General features: G+C 41.1%; 2 protein-coding genes and 1 non-coding gene across 3 annotated transcripts in view; all 3 read right to left on the bottom strand.

The window, feature by feature from the left end:
• LOC128563566 (uncharacterized) overlaps positions 1-3,689 on the bottom strand; it is an 856,840-nt gene extending 853,151 nt beyond the window's left edge. The window contains exons 1-2 of the mRNA XM_053558951.1: positions 3,526-3,689; positions 300-2,434 (exon numbers count right to left, since the gene is read on the bottom strand). The gene's annotated coding sequence lies outside the window, so the exon portion shown is untranslated. The remainder of the gene's footprint in view (positions 1-299; positions 2,435-3,525) is intronic.
• The window catches only part of LOC128563315 (minichromosome maintenance domain-containing protein 2-like), a 304,071-nt gene that overhangs the window by 44,491 nt on the left and 241,001 nt on the right, over positions 1-18,579 (bottom strand). The gene's annotated exons all lie outside the window — the stretch shown is intronic.
• On the bottom strand, positions 440-524 carry LOC128564167 (small nucleolar RNA SNORD87). Its single transcript, XR_008374035.1, has one exon. It is a non-coding gene; the product is annotated as a small nucleolar RNA SNORD87 (small nucleolar RNA).

Below are 18,579 nucleotides of genomic sequence, written 5' to 3'. Positions count from 1 at the left end.
AGCTGGGTGGTGTGGTGGGCGTCTGTAGTCCCAGCTATTTGGGAGGCTGAGGCAAGAGAATTGAATTGCTGAAGCCCAAGAATTTGAGGTTGCTGTGAGCTGTGGTGCCAGGGCACTCTACCCAGGGAGACAGTTTGAGACTGTCTAAAAAAAAAAAAAAAAATTCAATGCTGAGAAAAGGAAACCATATCCTGACATGCAAAGGCAACTGCAACAGCTATTGGACCCAATCCCTTGGATTTATCAGACACTTTTAACTGTCAACAGATGTGGTCGCTTTCCTAGTTACAATTACTTACCTGAGGCAACAAAGGAGTATTTCAAAAAACTGCAGCTAAAGGACATCCATCTGCAGCTACCTATGTGCTAAGGAGAAAGAACATTTAGCCTCTTAGTAAAAAATTGTACTACATACCATTAACATAAACCAATATAGTTTACTGGCATCTCAGTCTAAGAATTATTTCTTCAAAGATATCCTCAGCTGGGTAAACGGCAAAAATTTAAGTCATCATTATGCCACCATTATCAACGTCAATAACACATCAAACATTTTGTGTATTGCTTGTTAGTAACAATAGCACCACGATTCCCAAAAAGATGTCATTTAACACTTTTTGTACCTCAATATATGCAGTGGCGGTTCTACTTTTTCATTGCCATTTTCTGTTAAGCTTTTGGAAAACATCTGTCACAATGACCTTCACACACCTTCAAAATTCATAGGATTTGTCAGACCTAAAAATTAAATTTTCACTGTCAATTCCCATTTGTAATTGCATTTGTTTGGCATGTTATATGAAGGAATAGTCTAATAAAAATTTCATTCCTGCCGGGCGCAGTGGCTCATGCCTGTAATCCCAGCACTGTGGGAGGCTGAGGAGGGAGAATCAATTGCTTGAGCTCAGGAGTTAGAGACTTGCCTGAGCGACAGTGAGACCCCGATTCATGAAAAAAATGGAAAAACCCAGCCGGGTGCTGCCTTGAGCACATGTAATCCCAGCGGCATCCGGAGGCTGAGGCAGAGGGGTGCCTGCAGCCTGAGTCTGAGGCTGTGGTGAGCTACCACGCCCACTGCACTCTGCTCAGGGGCATAGGGTGGGACCCTGTCTCAACAACAACAAAATGTCATTCCTCTAAGGAACCCAACCTACCTTTTGGGACTCCAACCCACTTTTTAATAAAAGTACCAGTATCTCTTGTTCAATACATTTCTAATGGAATAAAAGAACACAATTCCTGTTTCATTACTTCTGATAGTATTAACTGACAAACGCGAAATTTAAAAACATCTGTTAATGACTTGAGTGTTTTAAATCTTTTGATTGGTTAGTACCTAAAAATTACATAAATGATGGAAACATTTTATATCCTTCATCATCACAGTATTGATTTTAAGACACAATGGTCCTAATGAGTAGACAACCATTGCTTTTCTGTCCTAGAGCTTGACTAGAATGCACTAAGTCAGGTTAAATGCTAGATGTACAGAAACTAGGGTGAAGATTTTCACCTGAAAACAGTACAATGGCAAATCTAGTAGTTTTGGAGAAGGGATGCCTTACACTGTCAGCATTACCAGACACATTCCTACAGAATTAAGTTTAAGTTAACTGAATGTACACAAACAGGGCAAAGGAGATGGCCAGGGCCACACAAATGTCACACAGCACCTCAGGAGTATAAATCATTGAGCTAGACAATTATTGATATGATTTATGAAGACATACAAGTTTGGACCCTGCTAAACTATCATTATTTTCATGTCTTGAAATGCTGAAATATTTCACTTGAGTATGAGGAATAAAATTACTGCTTGTGAATAATTCTAATTTGGAAAATTTCAGTTTAGTATTATGATTCACAGGAACTACAGACAACTACATGCATACTCATTCTTATAATGCCTATGTTTAAAGATACATATGAATAATAAACTATCCATCTCACCTCCCAGCCACAGGATCAAGAAACCGATGGACACAAAACTAGAGATAGGTACTACTAGATGGGGGGCAGGGGAATGGGGGTGGGAGGTAACACAGCATTGGCAATATTACCGCTTTTAAATGGGTCGTTGAGTTCTTTTGTATTTATGTTTCAGACTTTCATGCACTACCTGTATTTTTATCAAACAAACACTTAGCTTGTAAATTTCTAGAAATCCCAGCACTTAGCAACAATTCAAACCACATAGGGCTTAAAATTAAGGAATCCACGGATTATAGAACCATTACATTCATCCTGTTGACAGCTAACTCTTAAAATTACTTCAAATGAAACAATGTATTTCAAATCGGGAAGAAAAAAAAAAAAACCCAGGAATATACCACGTCTCACAGATGCCTTACCATTTTTAAACGTTTTTGAATTGCCAGCATGTTTTCCAGTCTCCCCGCAGTTGACTGATGTACATCCGGAAACACCCATCTCCCTGTGAATTCAAGCACAGGCACAAGGGTAGGCATTTACAGCCTAAGGGCCTTGCAGAACTGCACGGGCTGTTCTCCAATTTCAATGTCTTTTCTCAGAACTTATTTACAAGGAAATTTACAGGAAAACGCGACCCGCTCCACTTACGGCTAGAGACCAGCATAGACCCACAGTAAACTTCGTTTAGAAAATAAAATTTCCCACCATTGCAAGAGGGACTTTACCTAACAATTGCAATCAGTGTAACCTGGCTTACTGTACCCTCAATGAATCCCCAACAATAAAAAAAAAAAAGTAAGAAAGAAAATAAAATTTCCCACGATTGCAAGAGGGACTTTACCTAACAAGTGCAATCAGTGTAACCTGGCTTATTGTACCCTCAATGAATCCCCAACAATTAAAAAAAAAGAAAGAAAGAAAGAAAAGAAAATTTCCCTGTAGTCCCAGCTGTTCGGGAGGCTGAGGCAAGAGAATCGCGTAAGCCCAAGAGTTAGAGGTTGCTATGAGCCGTGTGACGCCAGGGCACTCTACCCGAGGGCGGTACAGTGAGACTCTGTCTCTACAAAAAAAAAAAAAGAAAAGAAAATTTCAAAACCACAAAGTAATGTTAGGGATGGGTCGTCTTATTACCTAGGAGATAATCACCTCCCCCGCGTATAAACTGCTCCCTTATAAATGATAAATAAGCCGCCCATTTAAAGGAAACCTGAACAAGCCAATGCCGCATGCTCAGATTTGCAGGGGTACAAAAGGGACCCGGCAAAGCAGAACAGGAAGTTATCTGGCCGTTCCTTCCAGGCACCTTTGGTTCCCGAGTCATGCAAGGCCCTTTATACTAACTTCTGGGCTCACAGTCAAAATCAGCGCTGACGGAGTAGGCTGCGCTAAGACTTCCAGGTGGTTGCTCACAAACGCCGGCTCAGGTGGCCGGAGGGCTCGTGGCCCCTGACCGCGAGGGGAGCGTCACCTCCTGGGCCAAACCTGAGGCGCCGGCTGCGGCTGGGCCGGAGCAAGGCGGCGCGGCGCTCGGTACCCACGAAGCGAGAGCCCGGCCCGTAGGAGAGGAGGAAGAAAGACCGCAATGGCTCTTACCTCCAAGAGCCCAGCTACCGACTGGAAGGCTCAGCCGCTTTCCCATCCGCATAGGTAGCAGTTCTTCCCGCCCACCCGCATAGCTAGCAGTTATTTCCGAACCGTCCTCTCTCGGCTGCCGCGCGGAAAACGAGGCGCGCTGTCCGCGAGTAGCTGTTGGACCTCCGGGGCTACACCCGCCCCTTCCGGGACTCAGTCCCGCCCGTCCATGCGCAGTGCGGGCAGAGACTAGCTCCGGAGGGGAGGTCTGGCCTTTGGGTTTGGGTTGAACAGCTGAGTGTAACTTTGCTAGAAGCATTTTTCTTTTTTTTTTTTTTTTGAGGCACAGTCTATGTAGCCCTTGGTAGACTGCCGTGGCAGCACACAGCTCCCAGCAACCTCCAACTCCTGGGCTTAAGCGATTCTCTTGCCTAAGCCTCCCGAGTAGCTGAGACTACAGGCGCCCGCCACAACGCCCGGCTATTTTTTGGTTGCAGTTCAGCAGGGGCTGGGTTTGAACCCGCCACCCTCGGTATATGGGGCCGGCGCCTTACCGACTGAGCCACAGGCGCCACCCAGCATAGAATTTTATTAATAGTAGTTTTTTAAAAATTCTAGGCCGGGTGCCATGGCTCACGCCGTAATCCTAGCACTCTGGGGGGCCAAGGTGGGTGGATTGCTTGAGTTGAGTTTGAGACCAGACTGAGCAAGTGTGAGACCCTATTTCTAAAAATAGCCTGGCTTTGTGGCAGACGCTTATAGTCCCAGCTACTTGGGAGGCTGAGGAAAGAAGATCTTTTGAGCCCAAGAGTTTGAGGTTTCTGTGAGCGGTGATGCCACGGCACTCTACCCAGGGCAACAGAGTGACACTGTGTCTCAAAATGAAAAAAAAAAAAGAAAAATAACCATTCTTTAGTAATATAATCATGATTACCTTAGAAAGTTTTATACTTTGTAGATACAAGTGGATTCTGGAGCAGGTAAGATATTATTTTCTTCTAAGCTGTCAGAATCTATGGTCTGCACTTACACATGTAAATCTCATTTGGAGAAACTCATCTCCTCATATTTGCAGTATAAAATGAGGTTGGAACTGGTAGGAAGTTGTCTGTAAAAACCACATCCTCGGGCTTTCCCTGGCTGGATAGTAAGCATGTCAAAACAGAGTTAATGCAAGCAAAATGTAAATGATCCTAGTCACAGATGCATGACTTTTCTATGTAAGATTCTTTTACCTCAGGCAAGATTATTTTTAAACATAATATTGACATTGAGATAATCATAGTATTTATACTTCTCGTCAAGGTTAAAGGTCCAAATCTGTGGAAAAATATATTAAATTGTCAGAAAATAGGGAACTGATCTGAATGAAAGTTGATTCTTAAACACTTGAAGTACATCAACTTTCCCGAGATAATTTTGGTGAAAATTGCCTTAATTACTTATGATATCTGCCAGGATCTAAAATAAGGAGTTAACCACAGTGACTTTAATTGTCAATGGGAGACACTAGTGTTTTCCTTTTCTGTTTAAAAATTTAACTTTGACATTAAGAATAAACTTTGAAAATAACTATTTAAATGTTAGAAATTCTGAATGTAAAGGGATGTTTTAAAATTACTTGAGGTGGCCATTGAGACATGGTGGGAAGTCTGCTAGGGGACTTGAGAGACAATTTTGTTCTTTGATGAAGATACCTGTTTGCAGACAAGCCACTCTTCTTTCCTAAGACACTCTCATCCAGACATTCTTACCTGTGAAAGAATGCCTGTCCCTTACTGTTGCAACTGTCCTGTTAAATGAGAGATTGTACCTGAGATGGTAAAATGGAAAGAAGGAACCAGCAACTGAAAGATACTGAATAGTCACAGAATTAACTAGAATGAACTAGCTAGGGAGCAACTTCTTGTTATGTGAAATAATACATTTTTCTTATTCTTTAAAACAACTATTCAAGAATAATGATGTGGAGCATTGAGAGGTGGAACTAATTGAAAATTATGATGCCATTCATACCCCAGTGATAATCTAACATAAATTATGTCCTGAAATTAACATCCCATTAAACCTTTCAGTACAATAGGAACTTAACAGCTCTTTTCTCAAATCCTACTAGCTCCACTTTTAAGGAACAATAAGTATGCTGTTCTCAAAAGTCTCCAAGGGAAAAAGGATGATTGACAAGGAGTATGTTAACTGGAAGGAATCATTAACCAGAAGGTATAACTATGTAGAAAACATGTGAATATCCTCAGTGTGTGTGTATTTACACATTTGTTCTTGTGTGTTTTACATATATGTGTGTCAGAGACTACAAAGAAAAGTCAACTTTCACGGGGTGTCATACTTGTGTATGTATGATCTGTCACCCAGGAACTTAGAAACCTTGGTCCACTGGTGAGATTATGTCCTCCTTATCTTCTTGTGTTAACCACACAGGACACAAATACAAATAGCAAGGTCCCGTTAAAAGAAAACAAAATGAATGACCATCTTCCACTTTGTAATGGCCGTCACAAATAAATCCCTCAGTTTGTCAAATAGGAAATATTTTCTCAATGTGCATAGGCCTTACTTTCTCATTGGCTCATGTATTATATCTGCTCCTTTTTTTGTTGATTCCTGCTTAGCTTTGAAGACCCAGCCTGTCCCCAAACAATTATCAGAATTATCTCCAAATCCTGATCATTCCCCCTTTGTAACTGGGCTTTCATATTATAACAGAATGTAATGTTGGGCAGTGTGGGACCCTCTCTCTGAGTTGGTTCCTTCTTCTTCCATAGTAGAATCTTGGGAGAACAGAATGAGACAAATCATTAAAGCATAGGACCTGGCAAAAGTCGAGTATCATATGAGGATGATGGAGTGTTGAAATCTATGCTATTCTGCCTCCTGCTTCTTCCCCTTTCAGGCCATTTGGGCCATTGCAATCTTTCTAAACACCTTTGATGTACAGTTTGCTGCTATGACAACAGCAATGGCAGCCTTTAGTCTGATCAATTCCAACTCCAGAACCTGGCATGCTCCTGACCATTCCATCCCGGACTCGTGGCCAGGAAGGTAGATGGACACCAAACGGTATTTACTCTTATTTTAGTGTGTATTTGCCATGACATTGAAAGATAATTTTACATATGCTTATTTTTGTTTTTTCCTACAAGCATTTTTTCATATGTTTTTAGTCATTTGGGTTTTCTCTTCTATAAACTACAGCCTCATAGCTTTGGTCAGATTTTTTTTTTTTTTTTTTTTTTTTGAGACAGAGTCTCAAGCTGTTCCCCTGGGTAGAGTGCCATGGCATCACAGTTCACAGCAACCTCCAACCTTTGAGGTTAAGTGATTCTCTTGCCTCAGCCTCCCAAGTAGTTGGGACTACAGGCGCCTGCCACAATGTCCTGCTATTTTTTTGTTGTTGTTGCGGTTGCCATTGTTGTTTTAGCTGGCCGGGGCTGGGTTTGAACCTGCCAGCCTAGGTGTATGTGGCCAGTGCCCTACCCACTGAGCTATGGGTGCCACCTTGTCTGATTTTTCTTTTTTTTTAGAGTTATCTGTATGTTTAAAAATTGGTTTATGGGATTTTTTATATATCCTGGGTGCTAATTTTCTGTAAATTAACAGTTCTATGCTTTGCAACTAACTTTTCCCAGTCTGTTTTGTTTCTCATTATATTTAGGGAGTTTTATGTTGTTTGGCAGACTGTACTCTTCTCTCTACTTCCAGTAGCTCCCAGCACTTCTGCATTTCTTTTATTTTTTTCTTTCTTTTTATTTTTTAAGAGACAGAGTCTTGCTCTGTCACCCGTGCTGGGGTACAGTGGCATGATCGCAGTTCACTATAACCTCAAACTCCTGGGCTTGGGTGAGCCTCCTACCTCAGCTTCCTGAGTAGCTGGGACTACTGGCATGCATCATTATGCCCAGCTAATTTTTCTATTTTTGTAGAGAGGAGATCTTACTCTCTCTCAGGCTGACCTCAAGCAATCCTTCTATCTTGGCCTTCCAAAGTGCTAGGATTATAGGGATGCTTCATCGTGCCTAGTCTAATGTAATAGTTTTTGTAGAGATGGGATCTATGTTGCCCAGACTGGTCTCCAACTTCTGGCCTCAAGCAATCTGCCTGCCTCGGTCTCCCAAAGTGCTGGAATTACAGGCGTGAGCCACTAATGTTTAGTAATCCACTGGGATTACTGGCCCTCACCTCTGCATCTCTATGAACGATTTCTGGTAACCCTTAAATTCAAGTGCTTTAACATGCCTTTCAAGGCTCTCCTTGTTGCAGTTTGGCCAGGGTCCGGCTTGAACCTGCCACCCTCGGTATATGGGGCCGGTGCCCTACTCACTGAGCCACAAGTGCCACCCATCGAGGCTCTCCTTGATGTGAGAATATGGACTAATGTAGTATTATATTTATTCCTAGGATTTTGAGAATTAAATAAAATAATACATATCAAGTATTCATCTCCTCCCTGAAAGCATCATGTTCTTTTGCTTTTTTCCTATACCTAGAAGGTTCTTCTCCTATTTGCCTTCCCTGACCTCTTACAACTGGATTATGGCAGACAGTCTTGTTGCCATCCCAGGAGACATCCTCAGCCTTCTTCCCTGATAAAGGAACACTGATTTTGTTTATGTTACGGGCTTAGTCCTAGGGCCAGGCCCATTACAGTCACATACTTTATAACGATGTTTTGGTCAATGAGGGATTCCGTATTAGTACCATAAGACGATTAATACCCTATTTTTTAATTGTACCTTTTCTGTGATATATTTTTGTTATATATGAAAATACTTACCATTGTGTTAAATTGCCTACATTCTGAGTTCAGCAGCATGCTGTACAGGTTGGTAGCATAGGATCAACAGGCTATGCCAAAGAACCTGGGTGCATGGTGGGTTATACCAGCTAGGTTTGTGGAAGTACACTCTGTGATGTTTGCGCAATGACAAAATTACCTAAGGACCAATTTCTCAGAACCATCCCCATCGTTAAGCGACATATATTTCATTTTCTTTCAACCCATTTATCTGCTTCCCCTGCCTTCTGTGGTAGATGCTGGGCATAGACTCACTCAATAGCTAGTCCAGCTTCCTTTTATTGGTCATTGGATACTTCAGAGACTGAAAAGCTAAGTATTATACTGCCTGGACCCTTTTGCAGTTAGGATTCTGGATATGAATTAGGTCCTGCCTATCAAATGCATTCATGCAAGACCTGAATTCTAAATCAAGTTGTATAGGGGCTGGGTACAGTGGCTCATGCCTGTAATCCTAGCACTCTGGGAGGCTGAGATAGCAGGATCACTTGAGCTGAGGCATTCTAGACCAGCCTGACCAAGAGGAAGACTCCATCTTTATTTAAAAAAAAAAAAAAAGAAAAACTAGAACAATTAGCCAGGTGTTGTGGCAGGTTCCTAGTCCAAACTACTTGGGAGGCTGAGGCAGGAGGATCACTTGAGCCCAGGAGTTAGAGGTTGCAGTGAGCTATGATGACACCATGACAACTCTAGCCCTGGGCAACAAAGTCTGTCTCCAAAAAAAAAGGCGAAGAGACATGCATTTTGCTGATGAATATCATATTAGCCAAGTTTATGCAGCAAAACAGAGCCTACAAAAATATATATGAATTTATATGTACATGTTTATATAAACTAACACAATACACGGAAGCTTAGAAGTCCCATCATTAGTCATCTCTAAGCTGGAGACCCAGGAAAGTTGGTGATATAGTACAGAGGCCTGAAAACCAAAGGGCTGGTGGTAGAGATTCCAGTCTGGGTCTGAAGGTCTGAGAACCAGGAGTGTTGAGAACAGTAATGTCTCAGTTCAAGCTCTCTCAAGCAGAGAGCAAATTCCACCTTCCTTTTGTTCTATTCAGGCCCCCAACAGATGCCCCCTCACCCAGGGGAGGATCATGTACTTCACTCAGCCTGTCAGTTCAAATCCCTTCTGGAAACATCTGCACCGTCGCACCCTGTGTCCTCATTGGTTTGGGCTGCTATAAAAAAAAAAACAAAAAACAAAACTACACACTGGGGGCCTTTAACCATGGAAATGTGTTTCTCACTATTCTGGAGGCCGGGATTGACCATCTGAAGGTGCAGGCAGATCTGGTGCTTGGTGAGGGCCTGCTTCCTGGTTTGCAATTTTTCTTCTTGTATCCTCTCATGATGCATGTGTGTGTGTGGTGGGGGGTGGGTAGTAGGAAAACAAGCTCTCTGGTGTCTTTTTATAAATAAGATCTCTTATATCTGTTTTTTTGTGTGTGTGTGTGTGTAGTTTTTTCACCGGGGCTGGGTTTGAACCCACCACCTCTGGCATATGGGACTGGTGCCCTACTCCTTGAGCCACAGGTGCCACCCCTTCTTATATCTGTTTATAAGAGCATGAATCCTATTCACAAGGACCCTACCCTCATGACCAATTACCTCCTAAAGGGCCTAGCTCCTAATATCATCACATTGGGGGTTAGGATTTCAAGATATAAATTGAAACATTCGTAGCATCTAGAAATAATGTTTAGTTAGCTGTGGGCATCGCTATGCCCAGTCAAGTTGACAAAAATTAACCATTACACATATGTAGCAAAGGCAGCATGCTTCTGCAGTCAGTTACTGTAGGGGCAGCTTCCCATTTGTCATTTCATGGAACTGGGCTGCCAAGGCAGCTGATACTTCTTGGTAGCTCAAGATACCATAAAGGAGAAGATAGGTAATTTTGACTACATAAAAAAATAAACCATGAGGCAGAAATATCAGCTGCCTTGGCAGTTCCATGGAGTGCCTTCAGAAATTTTGACTATAAATCCAGCCTTAGTTTCATTTCATGAATCTTTAAGTTATTAATAACCTATAATAAGCCCCTTTCTTTTAAAATTAGCTAAAGCATGTGCCACAACCATATCCAGACTGATATACCTTCCTTACATGTGGGGGTGACCTTGAACCCAATCTCGGCCAATGAGCCAATGAGGAATAAGTAGAAGGCTTGGACCCTGACTTTTCCATGAAGCCACCTTACCGGTCCTGGACATGGCCTACTTATGGACTTCTTTTCTGTTTTTTTCTTTTATCCAACCCTTATGTAGAAGCAGACAATTTCTTTTACGTGAGAGAATAAGGTCCTAATTTATTTAAGCCACTATAGTTGGGTCTTAGCAACTGAATGCAATTCCTAACTGATTCTAGTAATCAATGAACAGTGAGTGACTTTCATAGTATTAAAAAAAACATTTGTGGATCAACTGATGATTGATGAACAAAGGCACTGAAGCATGAAATAGCTGTGTGTGCACGTGTGTGTGTTTACAGCCTAAAATATAAAGTAGGAAGTGGTGGACAATAAGGGCAGTGACACAGGAAGGTGGTTCGTAAGTCAAGTTACGGGGTTAGACTTCATCCTTAAATCATGGGGTACCACCGACGGGACTGAAGCAACTATGGTACATATTTAGGTTTGTATTTTTGATAGGTTACTTGGGTGCAGCCAATACTAAAGGTTGGGAAAACTGCTAAGTCTCCACATTATAGGGTGAAAGATGATGAATACTTGTGATAACTATTCTTACATACTTTGGAGAATGTAAGTATACTGGTAGGCAAATTGTTTAACATGGAATTGCTAAGCTGGAGTATGTACACTTAAAATAGTGAGAGATTTTGCCAAATTGTATTCAGAAGAACTTCACTTTAACTGCACAAAAGTCCTTGTTTCTCCACCTTCACCAACCAATGTGGATGTTTTTTGTGAGTATCATAGGTGGCATATGTATTATTTCATTGCTTTCTGAATTTATGCTTCTTAATTTTAAGTGAGTTTGTATATCTTTCCTTAAAGATATTGGCTGTTTGATTTTTTTTAATGAACTGCTTCTTCGTACCTTTTTTTTTTCTCACTATGTCGCCCTCAGGAGAGTGCAGTCCTGTCACAGCTCACAGCAACCTCAAACTCTAGGCTTGGGCGATTCTCTTGCCTCAGCCTCCCAAGTAGTTGGGACTAAAGGAGCCCACCACAACACCTGGCTATTTTTGTTGTTCTTATAGTTGTCATTGTTGTTTAGTAGGCCCGGGCTGAGTTTAAACCTGCCAGTCCCAGTGTATGAGGTCGGCGCCCTAACCACTAAGCTATGGGCGCCAAGCCTGCTTCTTCATACCTTTTGTGGAATTTTCTTGAGTTGCTGGTCTTTTTCTTCTTTTTAAATTCTAAGAATCAATTTTATAGAAAGGGAACTACTGTTCTGATTTCGTATGTGTTGTGACTTTCCCCCCTGGTTTGTTTTTGGTCTTTTGACCTTGTTTATGGCTTCTCCATTTTGTGCATTTATTTTTTATGCAGTCAAAATTACCTATCTTTTCCTTTATGGCATCTTGTGGTTTTTGTATCGCACTTCACTTTGCCATCTTCGTCTACTAGAGTTAGCCAGCCAGAGAAGACACACCTGATGTGCACTGAGCTGCCGACAATCGCTTTCTCAGATGCTCTGTCTTTCTTTCTTTTTCTTTCTTTTTTTTTTTTTTGAGACAGCATCTCACTCTGTTGCCCTGTATAGAGTGCTCTGATGTTGTAGTTCAAAGCAACCTCAAACTCTTGGGTTCATGTGATCCTCTTGCTTCAGCCTGCCCAGTAGTTGGGACTGCAGGTGCCTTCCACAACACCAGGATAGTTTTTTTTTTTTTTTTTTTTTTTTTAGTAGAGATGGGGTCACTCTCTCACTCTTGCTCAGGCTGGTCTTTAACTCCTGAGCTCAAGCAATCCATCTGCCTTGGCCTTCTAGAGTGCTAGGATTACAGGCGTGAGCCACTGCACCCAGCTCTCAGCTATTATTTCATGTCAACATTGTGAGCTGAGGGAAGAAGGCGAAAGGAAAGGGACAGTTATTGAGAACAAACCCTATGCCAAGTTCCTACCACAGTGAGAGACCTGCAGCAAAGGATGTTGTTTTCTAACCAAACTCAGGGCACAGACTAAAGGGCATTCAGGCGGCTAACAGAGCAGGCAGCCTAGGGCAGCAGCCAGGTTCTCAGAGCCAGACTGCAAGGGTCTGAATCTAGGCTATGCCACTGACCAGCTGGGCAGTCCTCGTCAGGTTTCCCAGACCCTCTGAGCCTAGGAATTCAAGGTTCCAGTGAGCTCAGATCCTGCCACTATACTGCAGCCCAGGCAATGGAGTGAGACTGTCTCCAAAAACAAAAACAAAAAAGCAGCACGATCTAGGTTTCTTTCTAGAATCTATTTCTTCTTCTACATCTCTTTTTCCTACTATCAGTTTGATTAAATCTCCATCTTGAGTAACAAGCTCTTACCTGCCACCTCTGAAGGATACTGTCCATTCCTATAGGAAGCTCTGCTTCCTTTCAACAAGGGAAGAGACGGTGCACTCTCTTACATGTTAGCAAAGCATGGAACCCTTGAGTGACTCCAAGTCTGCCTGGTGCCTACACAGGGTAGAGGAAGGGGAGAGACCGGCAGTCATTGCTTCAGACAACAAGAACTTTTCTCCTGGGTTAAGCCATTTCTATTACCACCATCACCCTAGACATTGTCCATTCTCTGGCGTTGGTTTTCTGGCTGGAGGGAAAAAGGACCACCTGGGCCCCATCTTCATGATGCCAAGTGCGGCTGCTCACTGGACCTCTCAGTGTGGCCCAGCATTAGCAGCCTTTTTTCTTGTTCTGGTCTGGTCTAGTCTGGTCCTGAAGTCAGGTCTCCTCTTCAAGGCAGTCTCTCCTTTGTCTCCCTATAATATAATCAAAGAGATAGTCTCACTGGACACTGGTAGAACTGGCCTCTTCTTGCTGAAAGGATCTGCAGAGAGCTTTGCACTTGCCACTTTTCTTTCTCTCTAGACTCACCTGCCTCTGCCATCACATACCACCTTTTTTACTTGATGGTTGTCCACATTTCAGGGGCTTACAGAAGTCAGAGTACATATGCGCTGTACACAGAATAGGAACACTCTTGCACGGGTCTGCTTTTTTATTATATCAGTACCATGTGCTAACCAATTGCACAACAGTAAGGTCTGCTTTTTTAATAATAGGATATCATACAAATATATTTTGTCCCCCCGACATAAACATCTACACAATTAAGATGCCTTATTACAGCACACACTTGCTAGATGAAGAACTCAAATACAACTCAGACTTTTCCTAACAAATGCAAACCATGTAACCTAATCACATCTGTATCCTCATATTAATCTGAAATAAAAAGTAAATTTTTATATTGAGTGATTTCTGAATTTAAAGATAAAAATGGTCAAAATTAATTTTTATTTCAACTTCACATTGTTTGAAATGGCCCCCAGTTACCAAAGGCCAAATAAGTGGAGACGAGTGATCCAAATTCATCCCCAGGACAAACTTCTTGGTCCTGGGAGGGCAAGAACGCATGTGTCCCTTCAGGGAACATTCTTGTGCACGGGAAATGACTACTGACATAATCTTTAAGTCTAATAGCTAAGATTATTCTCCAGTTTATAATTTAAAAGGTTCTGACAACTAAATGCTATAATTTATAATGAAAGCATTTGAGTGACTGAGGTATATTTCACTAAGCCAGTTTCTCTTCTGAGTTGAAACTAAGACTTATGTAAACATAGGAAAGGAAACCCTTCCCAGGTTTATGTAGTGAGGCAAGAACATTTAATGTCTTTTATTCCCAACTATTTTGCAGTGCCATCTGTGTGGTGCTCATAGTCATAATCTACAGGACTTAAAGGACATTTATTTTTCAGTACAATAGTCACATATAAGACCAACAGCAAACATGACTTAACAAAAGTACATATTGTCTCCGAGATAAACAATTTTACAATATTTCCCTAGTATCCCTTTTAAAATTTTGCAATCTTGGTTTTTGGATACTTTTAAAATGACAACAACAAAGCAACTAAAAAATCAAAAGTGTGTACACTGGAGAAAGACATCAATAGTTTATTTATTGCATCTTAAATTATCTGTGAAACCATAGGTATCAGTCACATTCCAGCAATAATTAAAAAACAAACAAACATGAATTTGTCACCAAGACAGAATCTGCCAGTGTTAGAAGAGTCAAAGTTCATAGCCTTTTTTTTTTTTTAGACCTATCCTCCACAATGACCAACCCAATCCTATACCACAAAAAGTTCATAGCTTTTTAAACAAAATACATATTTGATATAATTTGCAATAATCCACACATAGTTAGAAAAGAACATTTAGAGTAAGCCATCTCTCAAAATATCTAATATGTAAATTGGAATCAGGAACAATTTGTTTGATTTGTAATTTCTTCTCCTTGCCAGCTGAGAAGCAATACAATTGTAGATACAGCCAACAAGTTACTTGTCTTATGTCACGATGCCAAATATTATGTCGATTTCTGAGTGAATCATGTTAGCCACTGCAGAGATGTTTTGTTATATTGGATTATTTCCTCAGAATGACACTATGATATACCGAGGCATAAAGTAAAAAGGTTAAGTAATGTGCTGGAAAACACAGATTTCCTCCCCGCTCATCACCTGAAAAAGAACTTAAACTAGAGCCTGAATACTTTCTCTTTAATTGATCATTTTGTGAATGTAAAATGAGGCCCTTTGAGAGAAATAGAAATTATTGAATAATTTAACCCAAGAACCAATTTCAACGAAAATAGTTACTGTGAATTTCTGAAAAGTCAATCAGAATTTATCTTCTTTTTGCACAGGCTCTTCTAAATTTAAGTAAGTTCTCCATGAATACATATGAAAGCAACTATTTAGGTCATCTGTAACTGTAGATTGGACTAGTTTGGTCAAAAAAGCCTTCTCAAAATAAAACCGCTCATTTTTATTACCAATTAATGCGTGAAAGAGATAGCCTGCCTTGATCCAGTCTAAATGCTCACCTTCACCGCAGGACTTTCACTTTCCAATCCATTCTACTTCTTCTTCTTTTTTTTTTCAGACAGAGTCTCACTATGTTGCCCTCGGTAGACTGCAACGTTTATCAGATTCCGTCACAGCTCACAGCAACCTTAGACTCTTGGGCTTAAACAATTCTCTTGCCTCAGCCTCCCAAGTAGCTAGGATTGCAGGCGCCGGCCACAACACCTGGCTATTTTGTTGTTGTTGTTGTTGTTGTTGCAGTCGTCATTGTTGTTTAGCTGGCATGGGTCAGGTTGGAACCCGCCAGCCTCGGTATATGTGGCCGGTGCCCTACCTCCTGAGCCATGGGTACCACCCTGTTAAGTTTATTTTTTAAAACAAGTGTACATATACTTTTTAATATAGCTTGACATATAAACTACACTACACAGATTTTTGTAATCAGAAAAAGAAACAATAAAAATTCTGTAAGTCTGTTAAAACTGAGTATCTTATCTCTAGGAGATCTGAGTGAATTGAAAGAAACATAAATGAGGATTTCCCTGCAGATTATGAGATCTGTGATCCAAATATACCTCCCCTCCCAGTCCTGATAATTCTCCATTAATGTCGGCATGGTAAAGAAGCTAACACCAAGTAGGTATCTACCTTCTAAAAAGATTTTCATATCTTTATTTAGTGTTCGTTAAATATCCAAGTAATTTTCAAATTAGTGTTTTATTTTATTTTTATAATATCCCTTATCCTGACCATACACCATTAACTAAAACAGCATGCTCCTTTTTAAACCTTTCTCCTCTGAGATTCCAACCTATCAAAAGCTGTCATAGTTAGCAATGTAATAAAATGTTATGAAAATCTGTGACAGAAATATACTTCTTTGACATTGCAATTGTTATTGGACAAAAAGAAATAACAAGTAATACCATTAAAGGCAAAATGGTACTACTAACAGGAAAGGCAAAGATGATTTAGAAAAGCCTAAGTATTGAACAAAAGTCATAGTTTTTTCCCTAATTAAATGCTTTAAAAACTGTAGCCAAACTAATATATAAGCATTATTAATAAGAAAGTTTTTTCTCTCAAATTCTTTTATTTATTTTTTTTTTTTGAGACAGAATCTTACAATGTCACCCTTGGTAGAGTGCCGTGATGTCACAGCTCACAGCAAACTCAGACTCTTGGACTTTTGCCTCAGCCTCCCAAGTACCTGGGACTACAGGCACTTGCCACAATGCCTGGCTATTTTTTGTTGCCGTTGTCATTGTTGTTAAGCAGTCCCGGGTTGGGGTTGAGACTGCCACCCTCGCTGTAAGTGGCTGGGGCCGTAACCACTGTGTTACGGGTGATGAGCCCATTCCTCTCAAATTCTTGCTATCAAATTTAGTGTATGCAACTCAGTTTGAGGTAAATTTAAACAAGTTTTAATTTCATTTAAGATAAAGATTATTTTTGGTGTTTATGTCAATAACTTTTTTTTTTTGTTTTTAGACAGAGTCTCACTTTGTCACCCTCAGTAGGGCGCTATGGCATCATAGCTCACAGCAATCTCCAACTCTTGGGCTCAAGGGATTCTCTTAGCCTCCCAAGTAGCTGGGACTATAGGCACCTGCCACAACGCCAGGCTATTTTTTTTAGAGATGATTTTCTTGCTTTTGCTCAGGCTGGTCTTGAACCTGTAAGCTCAGGGCAATCCACCCACCGTGGGCTTCCAGAGTGCTGGGATTACAAGCGTGAGACACTGCATCTGGCCTATGTCAATAACTTCTTATGGTGTGGAATTCAGCCAACAGTAAATGGCTGAATCCAAATCTCGTTTTAATTTTTATTCCTTTCAATATTATATGAGTAGATAAATACATTTACAGATATTTAAAAATGCAAATATCTTTGCCACATATTAATATGTACAAAGTTTCATTTTAAAATGTATATTCACATTCAAATAATCTAATTTATAATCTATCAGATATGAGCCGACACATGGTCATGTTCACCTGAAAAAAAAGTGAATAATTGTTCTTACCTTCAAATGATTTTTTCTTTTTAAAGATGGGGTCTTCCTGTCACCCAGACTGGAGCCAGTGGTATAATCGTAGCTCACTGTAGCTTGAAACTCCTGGGCTCAAGCAATCCTCCTGACCTACTGCCTCAGCCTCCCAAGTAGGTGGGATTGCAGGCGCACACTACTATATCTGTCTAATTTTTCTTTTTTTTTTTTTAGAAATGGTACCTTATTATGTTGCCAGGCTGGTGTCAAATTCCTGGCCTCAAGTGATCCTCCCACCTGGGCCTCCCAAAGTGCCAGGATTACAAGCATGAGTGACAGCACACAGCCCTAATGATCTTTTCCCTTCACTTCTTCTAGCAGAGGCTAGAAGAAAACTGAGGTAAAAACAAAACACAGTTGGAAAGGAGAATAGTAAAGACTGAGGACAAAAGCAAGAAAGGTCGGTAAAAGGGAATCTAAATCAGCAAAGACATGTCTGATGTTCATTTTTGTTAGATGTCTCTATCGAACCCCATTGTTTTAGGGTTTGGTGTGTTCCTGATGAACACCTCTGCCGAAAACTGAAGCCTCTGGTGCAGTTAGCCAGCCCTGCTGCTCCGTGGGCACCTGTCAGTGTGCAGTGTGACAGGGGAGGCTATGGTGAGATTCCTATCAGGAATTATTAAGTGTCTGCTCCAGCCTGAATTCATCTCAGCACAGTCACTCTGTGTTCTCAGACCCTCTCACGGTACAGATCCTTCCCAGAACTCCAAATCAGAATGGATTTCTCCCATTTCATAGTGGCAAAGCAGGTAGATTGTGAATAGCTTGGGAATAGATTGTGAACTGACAAGGGGAGGAGCCTGATGGCAGCACTGACAGTAAGAAGGGTCACAGGGGTTGACTTGAGACCCCTGCTAGCCCCGAACACCCTACTCTCTCCAGAGCGGCTGCACTAAACCTGCTCATCTAATGCAGAATCTGAAGGAGGCTGGGATGGATATGGACTGATCAGGGAGGGTGATGAGTGCTGCCGCTCAGTGACACCTGGTCTTCTGTTCCCACTGGGTTGTCAGGATTCCTAGTGCCTTCCACAATTTGCATAATAAGATACTGAATACCCCTCTAAGCAGGTGACCAAGCCCTTTCCTAAGGAACAAACGATTTCTTATACTCTAAGTTTTCTAAAAGGGAAAAATACTGAATAGAAGTTACTGCATTTTTGTATTACTACA

Source organism: Nycticebus coucang, chromosome 13 (assembly GCF_027406575.1).
Source record: "Nycticebus coucang isolate mNycCou1 chromosome 13, mNycCou1.pri, whole genome shotgun sequence".
Taxonomy (NCBI): domain Eukaryota; kingdom Metazoa; phylum Chordata; class Mammalia; order Primates; family Lorisidae; genus Nycticebus; species Nycticebus coucang.
This window is presented reverse-complemented; position numbering and strand designations above follow the sequence as displayed.